We start from the raw sequence: 17,710 nt of genomic DNA, 5'->3' as shown, positions 1-17,710 counted from the left end.
TTAATAATTAAAATTTAATAACAATAATAATAACAATAATCATTTATCTAAAAAAATTCTACTAAGGGTACTCTGGTCATTTTAATTTTTTTCCTTATGCTATTACAATTTCATTCTACTCAACTAAATACAAGAATACTTCCATTCCATTAAACTAAATAGTTGAATTACTGATTACAACCCTATTTCATTATAGCGAATCAAACGTAGTGTAAGTTGCTTTCCAAACACTACCTAAGTGATAAATAAATATTTACCTATTTATTCTATTCAACACTTTTTCACATCTAAAAGAACATTTTTTATTAAAAATTTTGAATTAAGTGCAAATTTATTATAATGATCAAACATACTTAAAAATTAAATTTAAAAAGATTGAATCATTTATCAAACAAAATCTAAAGTATATTATTATAAAAATGGATATATGAACATAACGCCATAAATTTAAAATATTCTATTTTATAAAGTGAGTCAAAATACATAAATTTTGAATAAATATAATTAAACAAATTTGAGTGGATTGAAATTAATAAATATAAAATACTAAAATGGGAAATTTTAATTGGAGGCATTAATTTGATACAGTAATAGTATTAAAATATGGGGAAAAATGAAGTGATTGGTGAAAGGCACAAATCACGAACTAAAATGGGATAAAATAAAGAAAGAAAGAAAGGGAGGGCCCATTCCATTGGTAGGAAAAGGCAAAGAGGGGGGGAAGCAAAGACATTGAAGGCGGCGTAAAAAGCGAGTCTCTTTCAAATTCCCTTTTCATTTCTTGCCTCCCTTTCTTATGAAATGGCCCCACCCCTATCACATTCCATCCATTCATTCAAATATATACACACAATTAAATTCCATATGAACTGATTGAATTAGATTACAGATTCGAATGAATCAAATCTTATAATTTTTAAATTATATGTTTGTTTTGGAACGGTTGATAATTTGATCCGTTTAACTATATGTTCCAATCTAAAAAATGCATAAATGTTTGTATTATAGGGCCTAAGTGATTCATTTAGTTTAGTCAACTCTTGAAACAAACTCGGAGTATTAGCTAGACTCATTTTGAATTTAAATTAATAATTTTAAAAATATTTTTAATAATAAAAAACATGTAAATATTAATATAAATTTTCAAATAATGAAACGGATTTTTTATTTAATAAAAGTATTTTAACATTGAATTAAAACATAAAAATTTGACTTGAATCTTTTATATAAACATCTGTTAGGTAACATAAGATTAATTAAAATTTAATTTGTACGGCAACTATTATGTTATTTATTTATACAAAATAATTGTATATAAATTCTTTAAATAATGCTTAAAAGTACATGAATGATTGCATTATATTACTACACTTTAGAGAGGAATTAAATTAATGTTTTTAAAAAAATATTAATTAATATTTTATTTTCTCTCTCGTTTAATAAAAATTTATCTTCTTCAATATTCTTAGTTTTGATGATTTTCTTCTTTTTTTTTGGTGAATTACAATTACAGAGCAAAGCTCGAACAATCAACAGATTAATGCGACTCAAATTCAAACCATATCTGAGGTGGTGAACACTCTAGACCATCGGGCCGTCACATAAATATAATGAGAATAATTGAAAATGGATGGTGAATTACAATAACAAAAGAGATGAAGCAATTTTGAAATATTTTTACATTAATTTTCAAGTTATACTCCTGAGATAAATTTATTATTATACTAAAAATAAAATATGAAATTCATTTTTCATAAAAATTTGGTTTATTTATCTCATAGTCAACCATCTAAATTTCATTACCAAAAATATTTTTCGTTAATAAAAACATAGGTACATCAACATATTTATTATAAAAATAAGGGTTAAAATATGAAATAAATCTATGTATTTTTTATAAGAATTCAGTTAAATTTATGAATCTAACAAAATAATTATAAAATTAGACCTGAAATTTGAAATGTAAAAATAGAAAAACTAAAATTTGAGAAATAAAAGTAAATTGAAAATGTAAGATGAGTAGAAGGAGTAGTGAGAGAAATAAACCCAAAAGAAAGTTGACATGGCCTAGATTTTATAACCCTGCCAAGAAATCGAAAAAGAAAAAAGGTTTCCCAAATAGACAGCTTATCTTTAAAAATACTATAATAAAAAAGCAGGAAAAAAAGAAAGGTTTAAAAATTGAACTCTGATCCTTCACGTTCTTTATGCTTTTATCTCACAGACTCTTTTATCAAATCTTTTTTCCTTTTCTATTTTGTGTTTTTAAGGGGTTTTCTGGGATTTTAGAGAAAAAGACTAAAAACACTATAAAAAGTTGCTTCCTTGCTTCTACAAAAGAGCTCTTTTTTTCCTCCCCCAGTAATGGTTGTTGCTCTTCATAGTTTCAAAGACATCAAAATCTTCATGTAAAAGATGAAGGGTGGAGATCCAGCTTTCAAGCTCTTTGGAAGGGAGATTCCTATGCCTCAATCTCAGATTCATGCTGGGGTAACCTCACCTTTTTACATATATTCAGACTTCATTTCTTATTTTTTACATTGCTTGTATTGTTTCTATTCATGCTTTGTATGTTTTCTCCTCTAGTTAATTACCCTTTTTTTTTCTGCCGTTGTTGCCTTCATGTTTATGGGTCTTTTGCTTTGTTTTGCTATGATGTGTTGGGAAAGTGTGGGTTTGTTAAACCTCTTTTATGGTTCCAAAGTTGAAGTTTTTGGGACTCAAAACACATGTTTTTGGCATCTTCACTTTCATATTTACTTGCTTTTTATTGACTTATACTTGGAATGAATTTTGTTTGCTTTTTTGGTATATAAACGAGTAAATGGTTAATGATAAATGGTTTCATTTTTTTTATGTAGTCCTTTCCTTTCTGATGTTTTAAATTTGCTTGTGTGTGTGTTTTAACATATGGTTTTAAATGAAGTAACGAAGCCTTAAATTTCGCAAAAAAATGGGGTCAAGTTTTGCTTTGGATGCTCCGGGAAGTAAGAACATTAAAATTATGTTTGGTTTTTTCTTTTATAAATAATTTATTTTGTTCATCTATTAAAAACATCTGGTTGATTTTGGCAGTAGAGATTATATGTTCATTAGGAATTTTGTAACTTATGATTTCTTTTGGACCATCTTTTCCTGGTTTTTGAATGAAAAGCCAGCTTTATGTAAATATAATTATTATATTATATTATTGTCTTAGGGTGATGGGCAAAAGCAGCCAACATGATTTATTAGAAGCTGTTCATGGCCTGTACCTTTGCTTAAAGTCATGTAATTATGGCAGCCATACTTTTTTCTTTTTTCATTTGTTCCCAGTCAATTTCTTGTAAACTTGGGAAAAAGGACACTTTGAACATTATTCGTTTGAATTTGGTCAAGAAACATCTTTCTTTTGCATTACTTTTACTACAATTTGACTGATGGGTATTTTTCATTATTCTTTTACCTTTTATAAATGAGATTGCAATTTGGATTCTGGATTTCAGGATTCGACCATTGTCGAAATCGAAACTTCTCAGGCGAACACATGTCAGTCCATTACGGTAGAAAATGATACGGAAGAATGCCGGACTTCTTTGAAATCCAACGGGATACGAATGAACTGTATTGTAAAAGATGAACAGGTAGAGACAAATGGTACAGACCAAGAGAAAGTTTTTAAGAAACCAGACAAGATCCTTCCATGTCCACGATGCAACAGCTTTGACACAAAATTCTGTTATTTCAATAACTATAATGTCAACCAACCTCGGCACTTCTGCAAGAACTGCCAGAGATATTGGACAGCTGGTGGAACAATGAGAAATGTTCCTATAGGTGCTGGGCGGAGGAAGAACAAGCACTTGGCCTCTCAATACCGACAGATAATAATAGCTTCTTCTGGCGGCGTACCAGTGACTCGGATAGAAACCCCCGACTCTACGACTCAACAGCTTCTATCTCCGGGGGAAACTACAACTGCCATGGGAAATGGAACAGTTCTAAAATTTGGTACAGAAGCACCTCTTTGTGAATCCATGGAGACAGTGCTTAGCCTTGGGACCAGAAGAGATGTGTTGAGACCAGTACAGTCAGTTCAGGAGAAATAAGAGAAGAACCTTCCTTGTGTGGGTCTTCCATGACGCCATGCGGCATGCCTGGAAATGTCATGCAAAAAGAGAGAATAGGTTCAGCGGGACCTAATGAGCTGAACACAAAGCATCCAACGCAGTGTTATCCTGTTTCTCCTTGTATTTTTCCTTGGAATACAGGCCTAAGTAATGTAGCTTCAATGGCCACTGGTCAAGGTTCTTCTGAACATATTGGTGCACCAAACGGCACTACTTCGAATACAGTTCAATGGTGCCCTGCACCAATGGTGGCAGTTCCGGGATTTTGCCCGTCAAACATTCAATTACAGTTTGTGCCTGCTTATTGGGGTTGCATTCCTCTATGGGCTCCCGGTGGAGGAAATGTCTCTATCAGTAATTCCAGTGGTTGCCTATCTCCATCGTCCTCTACTAGCAACAGTTGTGGCTCAGGCAATGGCTTACTGACACTAGGCAAACATTACAGAGAAGCTAATGTTGTCGAAGAGGAGCAATCAGAGAAGTGCATTCTGGTCCCCAAAACGCTAAGAATTGACAATCCAAATGAAGCTTCAAGGAGTCCCATATGGGCTACATTAGGTATTAAACCTGGCCAGAAGGATCCTTTACGAGGAGGTAAAATTTTCAACGCCTTCGAATCTAAAGCAGAAGGCAAAGATCATGTATCAGATGGCAGTTATATTTTGGAAGCAAACCCTGCAGCCCTTTCTCGTTCACAGACATTCCAGGAGAGCACATAAATATTTGCCTCGAAATCTAGGTGTATGATAATATGGTATGAGCTTATTGAATGCACAGGTTTCATCAGTTGAAAGCTGAATGGAAGTAAAGCTGCTCCAGTTACCGACAAGTTAGGCAATGTATCCATTCTTACTTTCCAGACTCGTGTAAATAGTAGAAGACAGTGATCGAGTGGTGTTCATCATTTGCGGATTTCATACACATGCATATCTCTTTCGATGTAGTTTGAGAAACAAGAAACGAAAAAAGATGAGCAGATGGTGCTTTTGATTTTCATATATTCAAATTATGTTAGGGGTTGGTCTTCTTCTGAAATTATTTGTGTACAATATCTCCAGTTTTGAAGATGGATAAAAATAGATTTCCCGGTAAATACAGTTTTCATTCCTTTATGCTTTGATTCCTGAAAATTATCAGCTGCTGCAAAGATCAGTTTGGCTTGCTGAAACTACGTAGCATCAAGCCAAAATTATTTCATATATTTGGAGGATCTCTCATCTCAGGACACAAGTATTAGATACAAAAATTTCATGAAAAGATCAAAATCATGATGGTTTATTCATATCCATAGCTGTTGACCTGAAAACAGTTGCTAAGTAACAAGTTAAGTGTATGTGGACTTGACATTTCTCCAAGCATTGTGAAAACACAGCACACTTGGGTTTCAGTTTCCCTATGTTTATGGAATCTATCTTAGTGAGAAGTATCCGATAACTTCAACAATAGCCATATAAAGTTGAGGTTTATGATCCTTTCTGCAATGTTTATATCTTCATTCATTCAGTTGTAATTTGTAAGTAACACGATCAGGTTCTTCTCTTTCCATTCCCTTTTTTTTTTCTTATTACTAAAGACATCATCACGTAAGTTTGTTTTTCTTCATATTGGTAGACCTTTATTTCTACCTTTTATCTTTTAAGTGCTTTTGATAATTTTAGAAATAAAAATATGGGCGGCAAGCCATTGATGCAAAGGTTGACAGCTCCATCATTGTGAATCACCACTTCATTATAGCGTACCAAAAAAAAACAAATATGATTATAACATGAAAGCAGTAGAAGCATGAGAGTCAAAATCTTTTGATTGACAAAAGCAGTAGGAGGGTATAAAAGCTTTGTGCAAAGGGGTTTCCTTTGTATACGTTTGCTTTTCTTTTCCTTATTGCATGTTAAAGGAAGAAGATTCAATACGCCATGGGAGAAATATATCCTTCCTTTATGACTCATTTCCTAACAAAATGGCAATAAATCCATAAAAAAAAAACAATATAAAGTCATTGTGATAAGCTTTAAAGCTTGCTTCTAAAATTTGTAAAATGAGTTTCTTAAATAAAATTGCAAAAAAGTCAAATCCTATCGTTCCACACTTTGCTAAATTCGTATATAATTTTTTATTTAATAAAAAATCAGAAACTTTTTTATTCAAGTATAGATTTACAAAACAAAAAAGGGAACTTAATAAAGTAAAAGTTATTTTCCTTTTTTCTTAATGACGTGTCTTAAACTATATGCCATTTTTATGTAAATATTCGTGAAATCTGAACATACCTTAAGCCTTAAGGAACATAACTTGTACATGTCAACTTTGCCATTAGGTTTTCAGGGAAAAATAAAGTTTTTCTATTTAGAAAAAGAAAAGGAGATAAAAAATTACTTAGAGAAGATGGATTATGGAATCTTAAGAATGTCAGTTGTTAAAGACCAACCTCCTATCCTATTATGTTTTAAACTCCTTAAAATTAATCATAAATCATCCAAGTTTTCATCTCAAAATCTCAATTTTATTTGTAACTTGCCATTATTGTTTGATTTATTACTTAGTTTAATAATATTACATTATTTGGTTCACATGAATAATGTTATAAAATATGTGAGAAATAGATTAAAAATGATAATTTTATCCTTAGAATTAAAATATTATTTTATTTATATTAGTATTCATGTCTTGTAAAAAATTTAATATAAATTATTTATAAATTTTTCATATAATCTATTAAAATATTTTTATTTTAATGAAAACTAAATTAAAATATCATCATCAAAATACAATATTTTTTTGAGACAATATTCAGGTGGGATAGAGGTGACAATGTTTGAACTTGTGTCAAACAAGTGTCTGATAAAAGTTTTAACCATCGCTCTATATAAAGTCAAGACCCAAGTGATCTTATAGGGTATAGTAAACAATATATATATATATAAATGTGACACTTGTCACACTTTAAACCTACTTGTGAAGTTTAAAAAACTCCGCATACTGTGTATCAAATACTTTTCTTATTATTAATTTATATTACATATTATTTAAATATCATTATGCATTATTTATCAAAATATTATTTTTTAAATGTTAAAATAAAATATGAAATTTAAATATTTTTCCTCAATTTTAAATATATTTTACAATTCTTTTACTAAATATATAAGTTTTTATTCATTTTCACTTTTTTTTCTCTCTAGTTTATCCTCTCTCTCAAATTCTCTCCCTCCCTCTCTAAAGTAAAGATGAATATTCATCATTAAATTCATCATTTTCAGAAATCAGCAAGCAAGCACCGGTCGCCACCACCTGCCAATTCCATTTCTTTCTTAAAATTTTAGTCTTGATTAATCTTAGCCTCTTCTTTTTTAATTATTGTGTTAGTTTTCTCTAAATTAACCCCTAAAATCATATATCTACAAAAGAAATTCAAAACTTCCACCAGCGTTCCATCATTTTGATATCTTCTTCTCCCTTTCTAAGTTATAAGCCCAAAACTCCATTATAAATGGTAAAAACTTTAATTTCTCTCTTATATTTAAACCTTTTTTTCTCTCTCCTTAGCTTCATTTTTTAGCTTATCAAAAGAAAGTGATTCTGTTTGATATTATTGTAGTGGAGTGTGCCTTCATTTTCGAACCCTTTTAGGCACTTATCGTTACCCGTATCGCAACACGAGGATATCAAAATTGCAACAACTCCAACAGGTGACAACGTCACGACAGAGAGGTTTCCGACATCACAACGACGTGACATTATGAAGAGGAGTTTCCCGACGCATGATGACACGATTCAGGACGTTGAAACATGGCGATGTGTTCCCACATAAATTAGGCTTCTTTTTTCAGTAGAACTCTAATTATTCTAAGGATATTGTAGTCATACATTCACACGAATTTCAGCCTATAAAAGGGTCTTACTAACCCTAGAATTGATATCTTTATCACATTAAGATTAAGAGAAGATTAAGAAAGTTTTGAAAGAGCTTTAAGGGAATTTCGTGTTCTAGTCAAAGAGCTTTGTTTCCGGGGGTCTAGGGTTTTTTTTTGGGTTATCTCCATCTTGTACTCGTTTAGATTATTTTCCATTTTAGTGAAGTTTTCTTTGCTCGCAGTTTTTATCCTCTTCAGAGGAGTTTTCCATGTAAATATTTGTGTGCCCAATTTTATTTTTTGCTCTTTTCGTTCTTGTTCGTTGCTTATACGAGTTTATCCCCAATAAACTGGTATCATAGCTTGGTTCGAATTTTGAAATCAACCCATTTAGATATGGCAATTAGATTCAATATCAAGAAATTTGATAGAATCACAAATTTTAGTTTATGACAAGTTTGGATGACAACAATTTTAGTTTAGTATGGTCTGAAGAATGTATTACAGGGCAAAAGCACGCAGATACGAATCAGCTAGAATGGAATGAGCTTGATGAGAAGATGATACGAACTCGCCTAAGGGCTTAATCGAAGCCATTCAAGATCCAATCGAGCTACCTAGTGGATCGACCACTCGAGCCCGAGCCAAACGATTCAAAGATGCAATTTTGGGTTTGGTTGAACGAGTTTGGGAGAAAGATACAAAGAATCTCGTTAATCAAGTGTTGGACGGTTCAACAAGGGACATCTATAATTTATTCGAGGCTGAGTTTGATTTAGCTAGCTAGTTCGACTACTAATTTCTTGGACATTTTAATCACTTAGTTTATTTTAATTATGATTAGTTTTCTACAGCTTCAATTACATGTCTAAATGTTTTCGAGTCATTATTGTTCGACTTTAATAGTGTTTAAGCATGCTGCATATTTAAGTTTTGTCTTAGTATATTACAAATTAAAATAATGTATTGTTTGACCATTAAGTATATTCAATTTCGGACAGATTTGACATATGCTAGCAAGTCAAATTTCTTAAATGTGTCTTAGTCCATTACATATTTATTTGTGTGTTTATTTTGTCTTGTTGATGCTTTAACCAAGTGTTTAATGTGTCTTAACAGGTTGCTTAAATAGGTGGCTGGACATTCATTTATGCGGCTGGATATGCATTCATGTATCTTGCTGATACATTGAAGTTATTTAATGAAGAGCAATGCACCCGATTGTGCATGAATCTTGGGAGAAGCTAGGTGCATCATTCAACTGACTTTTCATGAATCAAAGAACCAACAATTGTGAGCTGATCAGTCAACACCCAAGTGACAATTCAGTGCTTGCTGTTCACACTCAAAGTCTCTTCATAACCGATTGTTCACACTAATGACCATTCGGGTGCTCCATTTCCCATTCATTTGCTATACATGCATACGACATCTTCAAGGAAGCTTTAATTCAAGCTTTAACTACATTAACTGAATCATGCTTCATTCAGCTCAAGCATTAAGGCAACTATCAAAGGCTACTCGTGCACATCAAAAGACATATCTTCAAGGCTGTTCGTACACATCAATGGACATATCAACAAGGTTATTCGGGCACATCAATGGACAGCTGATCATTGAAGTTATTCAATGGATTTTTCAGCTAAAATTAAGTCAACCTTAGCTTAATTAACTTGTAATTATTGGGAGGCTATTCAGCTGGACCTTCATCAGCTTATAATAGCTCAATTGATGTTTTTGTAAAGAACTTTTGAACCTTTATGAAATTTGGCATACTTTGTGAGTTATTCACTCTCATTGTTCTTCGAGATTCAACTTGACTTATCTAGCTAAGCTAGTGGCGTCAAACTTATTTCTTTTTCTGAACTTATCACTCTTCCGAGTGTGGCATTCACCTTGATACTGTTTGGTTCCTATCTCGTTAGATAGTGGGTCACAGTCTATTTTCATAAAACCACATTTCACCTTAAAAAGTATAAGAATCGGGTCCCTAATTTCTATTACAGGTTCATTCTTGTTTTAAGTTCATTAAAACCATCTTTCTATCATTTATCTTTGTTTTAATTCGCTGCTTAAACAACTATCTTTTTATAACTTAGCCATTTTGTTAAACCAAAACGAAACTACTTAATTTTATCGATTGGGCATTCAAACGGCTCAATTAAGCATCGTAAGTGAGTTCGTATCATTTGGTATCAGAGCTTTTCAAATTAAGTATGTTTTCATCGTTTTTATACTTCTGAGATTGAAGAAAAGTTAAAAAAAAGTTCCGAATTAAAAAAAAGAAATAAATATTTTTAATATAAAAAAATATGCAAAATTACAAAAGTATAAAAAAGAAAAAAAAATACAAAAGTGGGAGTTCAGGTTTTGTATATTTCAACAAAAGAAAAGCTAGCTTACAAAGTGTTTTATTTCTTGATCTTTCTTGTTTGTTCTTTAAAAAAAAACTGTTTTCAGTCACACTCTTTGAAAATTTGCTTTCAAGCCTACCATTTACCTACATCATTCCCTTTTGTTTTAACCTTTGAAGCCGACCTACAAGCTTGCTAATAGGTCTAAGGCAATCTCTAAGAACTTCGAGAGGTAAATTTGAGAGGTAAAAGGCACGAGTGTGTCGTCTAACACGAATGTTGGTCTCCATAATGTATTTATGATTAGAATTAGATTGTATGAGTACTATTTGATACTCTAAGACTGTGATATGAATTATATAAATGTATACGTACTGTGATGACTGTTAATGATATTACTTTGTATTACCTACCTATTAATTGAATCGGAATAACTGTACATATGTTGTCGACATCTAAAATCTGCATTTGCATTAGTTGGGAATTATAGGAAGAAGAAAGTAATTTGTTATGATTCAATGGCTCAGCCATGATTTATATTAGAATATGGCGTTTTGTCGCTATTCAATTTGGTAGCTAGTCTGGGACTCAGTAAATGTGTCGTACTGACACTATATGTTGTGTAGGGTGGGATGGGTATTAAATGCCCTTAACGTTGTGTTGGGATGGCTGGAGATGGTGTGTAGCGGATGGGGTAGGAATAACTGTACATGTTTCTGATCTGTTCTGTATCTGAATTGGTATTGTTTCTGTCATATAACTGGTATGTTAAATTTGTACTAAATGTTTTTTTATTCTGACTGAAACTTGAGATTCGAGAACTATTTTTAAATTTGTGCTTTAGTTAAATTTGTTTCTTTATGCTGGGTTCACAATTCATTTCATTATTGATTGAATTTCAGGTGGTTCACAAACTTGAACGTGTCGGTGTTGTGGGAGCTTGGTCAATCTGCTTTATCTTTCCTTTTAGTTGTACTATTAGTAATTTCAGTTTTCTCTAGTAATATGACGTTTTAGGAGGGTTGACTGGTTGATTGATTACTATGATTGTTATAATATGTTAAATATTTTTATATATTTGCATTTATAAATGTGGGTTTTCAGTATCGACAATGTAACTCTTAGGACTTAGTCTAGACGTCTAGGCCAAATTTAGAGTGTTATATACACCCTCTATTTATATGCACTCAAAGGATACTATTTTGAAGAATCACAACCCTTCATGTTGGACATACTTCTTAGAAGAAATATGTCCCATGAAAATGTATCCATTGAATGATAAATTACCAGTTTCTAAATGTATCTATTGAATGATAAATTATCACTTTCCAAAATTGAATAATTGCTCATCAAAAATTAAATTTGCAATCTATAATTTTCAACGCAACTAAAAAATACTATACATGCTCTGTATAAATTATGTTATACATATATTTTTTGAGTATGTCTGATTACTGTTATGTTCTGTAACTATTTCTGGGATGAGTTTTGTTATGTAGAGGAAGTATTTTTGGAAAAGGTAATAATTCGGCATTTATCTGGCAGCTCAGCTGCAACTATTCTGTTAAGTGTCATACCGACATTAAGTAGTGTGTAGGGATGGATGAGTGTTTTATACCCTATATGGTGTGTTGGTAGAGTCAGAGTTGGTGTGTAGCGGATGAGGGTAGGATTATATGTATGTATCTGTACTGCTTTAATATGATTCTATTTTTGCTAAAATTTGTCTAATATGCATCTACTATTTAAGTTATTCGTTATACACCAAGTTTCAAAAACTCATATTTTGTTTGATTGATATTTTTTCAGGTAATCCTTAGACTTAGGTGGGTCGGTGCGACAGGAGCTCGGATATAAAATTAGTCCGTTTAATTAACTTTATTTTCATTATTATTTTATGCTAGGATTAAAATATTTTTGTAATTTTGGACTCTTTGGGACTGTTTTGGTTTTTGAACTTATTTTCGGTTTACGCATGAAAGATGTTTAAATGTATTTCCTGAAAATATCAGTTTTTCTGTAAATCAATCAATTTTGAAACAATGAATTGGGTTTTCCAAAAGAACAACAACCTAAGAATTTTCGCTGCAAAGTAACTGATTTTAGAAAATGTAATTGTACATTGTTTGAATTAAAAAGCTAACTTAAAAATAATTTCTATTAAACTGGAGTTCTTAAGTAACGAAAATTGTGCTATTTTTCAACATTTCCGAAAAGCTAAATTTTTAACCGTTTTACGTAATCACTCTAGGTTTGGCCATAACGTCTAGGCCAGGTTTGAGATGTTACAAGAATCGTCATTAAGTCAAACGACATTAAGGTGTCTCGTGGGGCTCTCATTTTGATGAAAGATTAGAAAATCGGCGGTCTATATACTTTACAAGGTACAACAGTGATTGGTAAAGCAACAATTTCCTTATTTGTTAAGGATTTGGAGTCGACTTGTTTGAGGCATAAGCAACTTGGTCTTATAAGTGAAAAACGTATGATCGTTTTGAATAAGAGAGGTTTTCTTTCGGGCGCAGGAGTTGGAAAGACAAAGCATTGCTTTATGGGAAGAATACACGAGTCAACTTTGATTTGACAGTACAAAAAACTAAAAGTCTTCTAGTTTCAAAGTTCAAACACTTCTTAGACTCAGTTAAGTATCCTACAAAATCAAGTTAGGCCCTTGACGAGGCTCGATAAAGAAGGCATTAAGAAAGTACGTGTCAATGTGGAGATTTGTGGAGTGTGCTTCGCATTTTCGAACCTTTTGAGGCACTTACCGTTATCCGTATAGCAACACGAGGACGTCAAAATCACAACACCTCTAGCAGGCGATGACGTTGTGACGAGGAGGTTTCCAACGTCATGATGATGTGAAGTCACAACGAGGAGTTTCCTAATGTCATGATGATGGACGAAGTTGTGACGAGGCGATTCGTGATGTTGTGACGTGTTCCCACATAAATTGAGTTTCTTTTCCCAGTTAAACTCTAATTATTCTAGGGATATTTTAGTCATATATTTACACGAATTTCAACCTATAAAAGGGCCTTAGTAACCCTAGAATTGATATCTTCATCACATTAAGATTAAGAGAGTTTTGAGAGAGCTTTAAGGAAATTTTGTGTTTCGGTGAGAGATTTTTTTTCAGGTTTAGGATTTATTTGTTTTTGGGTTATCTCCATCTTGTGCTCGTTTAGATTAGTTGCCATTTTAGTGAAGTTTTCTTTGCTCATGATTTTTATCCTCTTCATAATAAATTTTCACGTAAATATTTGTGTACCCAATTTTATTTTTTTCTCTTTTTATTTTTGTTCGTTTCTTATACGTATTTATCCCGAATAATGCTTGATTAGTGAATTTTATGAAGCTACAAGCAGTTATGTGCCAATTTAATAACATGGACCAAAATTATTATTATTATTTAAATTAATGATAGAATTATATTTTTGGGTTTTTAAATATTTTTATTTTAGTTGTAATTTTGCATTAAATTTAAAAACCTTTTAATTTAAATCTCATTCATTTTGTTATCTTAAATATCTCTATCACTTTTACTTAATTATTCATAAAAAATAAAAACTAAAGTTTGTATTTTACTTTTATTAATGAATGTAATATTATGTTTTTCATTGTAATATGAAACAAATTTGTGCCCCTTTTAATTATTTAGTTAGACATTAAAATTTTAATATATATAACAATTTTTATTTGATTAGAAAAAAAATTATATTGTTAACAATATTAATATAATATTTAATATTTAATATTCTCGGTGATTTATTGCTGAATCAAGTCAAACTTTGATAATAATAAAAAACCCTTGTTCGATAGCTTTGCTCATTACTTAAATATTGGCATAATAACTTATTTAATCTTTTAACTTTATAATAAAAAATTATTTTAACCTATCATTTAATTTTTCATTTTTTAATTTTAAACTTTTGCTATTTTTAAAATCACCTTAAGATGGATACTGACCTGTGGCATGCACATGTATTATTATGTGGATGTCATATGCCACGTTAGTAAATGTTAAAAAAAATCATCCATTTTGTGTGTGATTTTACAAATAATACAAGTTCAATAGTTGAAAAAGACAAAATATTAAATAGAGAGCTAAAATAAAATTTTTTATATAAAATTAGAGCAAATAGAGTTTGGTCATGAGTTAAATATTTGAAGGAAAATGTATTGATTGTAGGGAGTTTTAATCCTTGGGTTGAGCCGAAAGCCAGGCAAGGACAGAAATTGGATTGAGCCAAAACTCACCGTTTTCAAAGGATAAAAGGCAAACTTTGCCGTTGGAATTCCATTTTCCCAAATTAAAGTCCCTCCCTTTCCCTGTGTGTATACACATGAATAACAACACAGTAACCTTATATTACATCACACTAATACCATATAAAATCATTAAAAATTATAAAAAAATAATAAAAATATTCTTTAAATATATAAAATTATTAAAGTGCAAAAAAATTATAAAACTCCCTACAATCAATACATTTTCCTTCAAATATTTAACATTCAATGGTTATTGTGTTTCACGAATACCTCATAAAAACTCATAAAAAATAATAAAAAATATTGAATTATAAAAATATTCTTTAAATATATAAAAATATTAAAGTGCAAAAAAATATAAAAATTGTAGCGACCTAAAAATTTTGAGCACGGGCGCTAATTGAATTGATTGTTGAAAATTTGAAAACGGAGTTTCGATTTTATTTAAAAAAGGGAGTCGCCACCGATATTTTATTTTAGGTATGATCGGACACCTTCAAAATTCTCTTTTTAAAAGAATATTTTATTTTTAAAGTTTTCTAAAAAAAGAGGTAATTTTAGGTCTACGTTAAAATCCAGAAAAAATTAGAGTTCGGGAGTCAGTTACGCGCGAGGAAGGTATTTGCACACTCGCAACGCCCAAAATTGGTATCTCGTTAAATGCGCGTTGTCTTAATTTTCAAAAATGCGAGTTCAATTTAATATTTAATCGTGATCCGATTGAAACACGATATATTTTTTTTAAACCACGAGATTTTTGAAACACCATAATAATTTTTTGAAAACACGGAAATTTTTGAAACACGATATATTTTTTTTAAACCACGAGATTTTTGAAACACCATAATAATTTTTTGAAAACATGGAAATTTTTGAAACACGAGAAATTTTTTTTGGAAACACGAAACTTTTTTGAAAACACGAAAACTTTTAAAACAAGAACTTTTTTTTGAAAACATGAAAATTTTTAAACACGAGAATTTTTTTTGAAAGCACGAAATTCTTTGAACACGAAATTTTTTTTGAAAACGCGAAAATTTTTGAAACACGAAAAATTTTTTGAAAACGCGAAAAATTTGTAAACACGAGAATTTTTTTTAAAACACGAAAATTTTTGAAATAGGAAAATTTTTAAACACAAGAATTTTTTTGAAAACACGAGAAATTTTTGAAACATGAAAATTTTTGAAAAGACGTATTGTATTTAACACGAACCGATGATATTCACTCAACAAAGCGATGAAATCATTGAATTAGTGTCAGATCGATTTAATTTAATATTTAATCATGATTCTATTAAAACACGAGAAATTCTTATTTTTATTTATTTCATTTTTTTTAAACACGAGAATTTTTGAATGTTTTTGATTTTTTTAAAAAGGGCGTCCCGTATTTAACACGAGCCATCGATATTCACCCAACATAGCGATGAATTCGATGACTTAATATTAAATCGGTTCGTTGCCTTAAGCATCAAAATATTTTTTTAATTTTAAAAATGTGAGTAAAATAAATATGATAATATTTCTAAATGTGCTATTTAAAAGTACTAATTAAATTGAAATGAAATAACAATTAAATATACGGATTAGTTTAAAACGAGGATAGAAAGATTACCAAAAGCCCAAAGTTATGGGCTTGATCCAACAAGCTACACAATTCGGGCATTTTTGTTTTTGTTTTTGTTTTGTTTTGTTTTTTTTCTTTTTTCTTTCTACAGTTTGGGCCGCTGCGAATTGGGCCTGCTTCACAGCTGTTGGGCTGCACTAGTGGACTGGGCCTGTTGGATTGGATGCTGTCCTGCTACTGGAACGGGCCTGGGGCTGCTGGAGCTGCTGGACGTTGAGCTGTGGCCTACTGTTGGGCATGCTTTGTTTTTTTTTTCTGCTGCAGGCCTGCTGTTTTTTTGGACAAGCCTGCTGTTTTGGGGCTGCTGGAGCGCGGGTCGAGTCGGGTCAGTGCGGTCGGGTTGGGTTGACTCGACTGTGATATATTTTTTTTCTCTTTTTTTCTTTCTCTTTGTCTTCTTTCTTTTTTTTCTTTTTCTTCTTCTTCTTCGGGCCGAACCCTAGCCTCCTTATGCTGCTAACGCTTCTTCCGTTCAGTGGTGCGGTGGCCGGCACGCCTCCCTTCTCCTCCTCTCTTTTTCTTTCTTCTCTTCTTTCTTTTTGGTTGCTGTTTTTTTCTTTGCTTGCTGTATCTATATTTTTTGCTTGTTGCTTTGTTTGTTTGTATAGGTGCGATAGTGGTGGTGGTGTCATGGTGGCAGTGTGACGATGGTGGTTGCGAGATCAACGGCGGGGTGGGCTTTTCGCTTGCTGCTGTTTGATTTTTTTTGTTTCTCTGCTATTTTTTCCTTTTTTTGTGTTGCCTAAAAAATCCCCTTTCTTCTCTTCAATTTTCCTTTTTAATCACTTAATTTTGTCTTTTTCCTCTTTGTTTTCAGGTGGCAGTGGAGCAGTCATTTTCTAGGGAGGCTGCTGGAGTAGCTGGAGGTGGAAAGAGCACGCTCGGCTGCCAATTGGCTGATTTGACATGTCTAGAAGGACCAAATTACAGAAGATACAAAATTTCTAGTGTAAAAGTGCAATTTTAGAAAAATATGAGGCCAAAATGTAATTTTTGTAAAGTTTAGAGGCCCAAATGTAATTTACAAAATATTAGGGGTCACTATGTAAATTTAGAAAAAGTTAGGGGTTAAAATGTAATTTTTGAAAAATTTAGGGGCTAAAATGTAATTTGTATTTTGTATTTTTTTCAAAATTTTATTATTACTATTAATATTTAAAACAAAAATTATAAATGGGCTAAAACCCAAACAAGTCCAAGATTAAATCCTAATGGGCCCAATCATTGGGCCCATTCGAGACCAACCTGGCCCAAAACCCTAACCGGGCAAAATTCAGTGATGATAGCTGTCCCTCTTTGTTCATCGCTGTGAAACAGGGATAGAGCAAAGACTTAAAAGCACTGAATTTTGTTCGATTGTCCAATTTTTTTTGTCTATATTTTTTGAAAGCCTGATATTGAAAATAGCTTGGTGTGCGATCCAAAGTTCAACTCACTTCTCAGATTATGAGTTGACCTTTGAAAAATAGAAATTGAAAAATACCTCGGCATATGA

General features: G+C 31.5%; 1 pseudogene; it reads left to right on the top strand.

The window, feature by feature from the left end:
• The first annotated feature begins 2,166 nt into the window (after positions 1-2,166).
• LOC121223134 (cyclic dof factor 2-like) lies at positions 2,167-5,202 on the top strand (annotated as a pseudogene).
• The last annotated feature ends 12,508 nt before the right edge of the window (positions 5,203-17,710 follow it).

This window comes from Gossypium hirsutum, chromosome D11 (assembly GCF_007990345.1).
Source record: "Gossypium hirsutum isolate 1008001.06 chromosome D11, Gossypium_hirsutum_v2.1, whole genome shotgun sequence".
In the NCBI taxonomy this organism is placed as follows: domain Eukaryota; kingdom Viridiplantae; phylum Streptophyta; class Magnoliopsida; order Malvales; family Malvaceae; genus Gossypium; species Gossypium hirsutum.
This window is presented reverse-complemented; position numbering and strand designations above follow the sequence as displayed.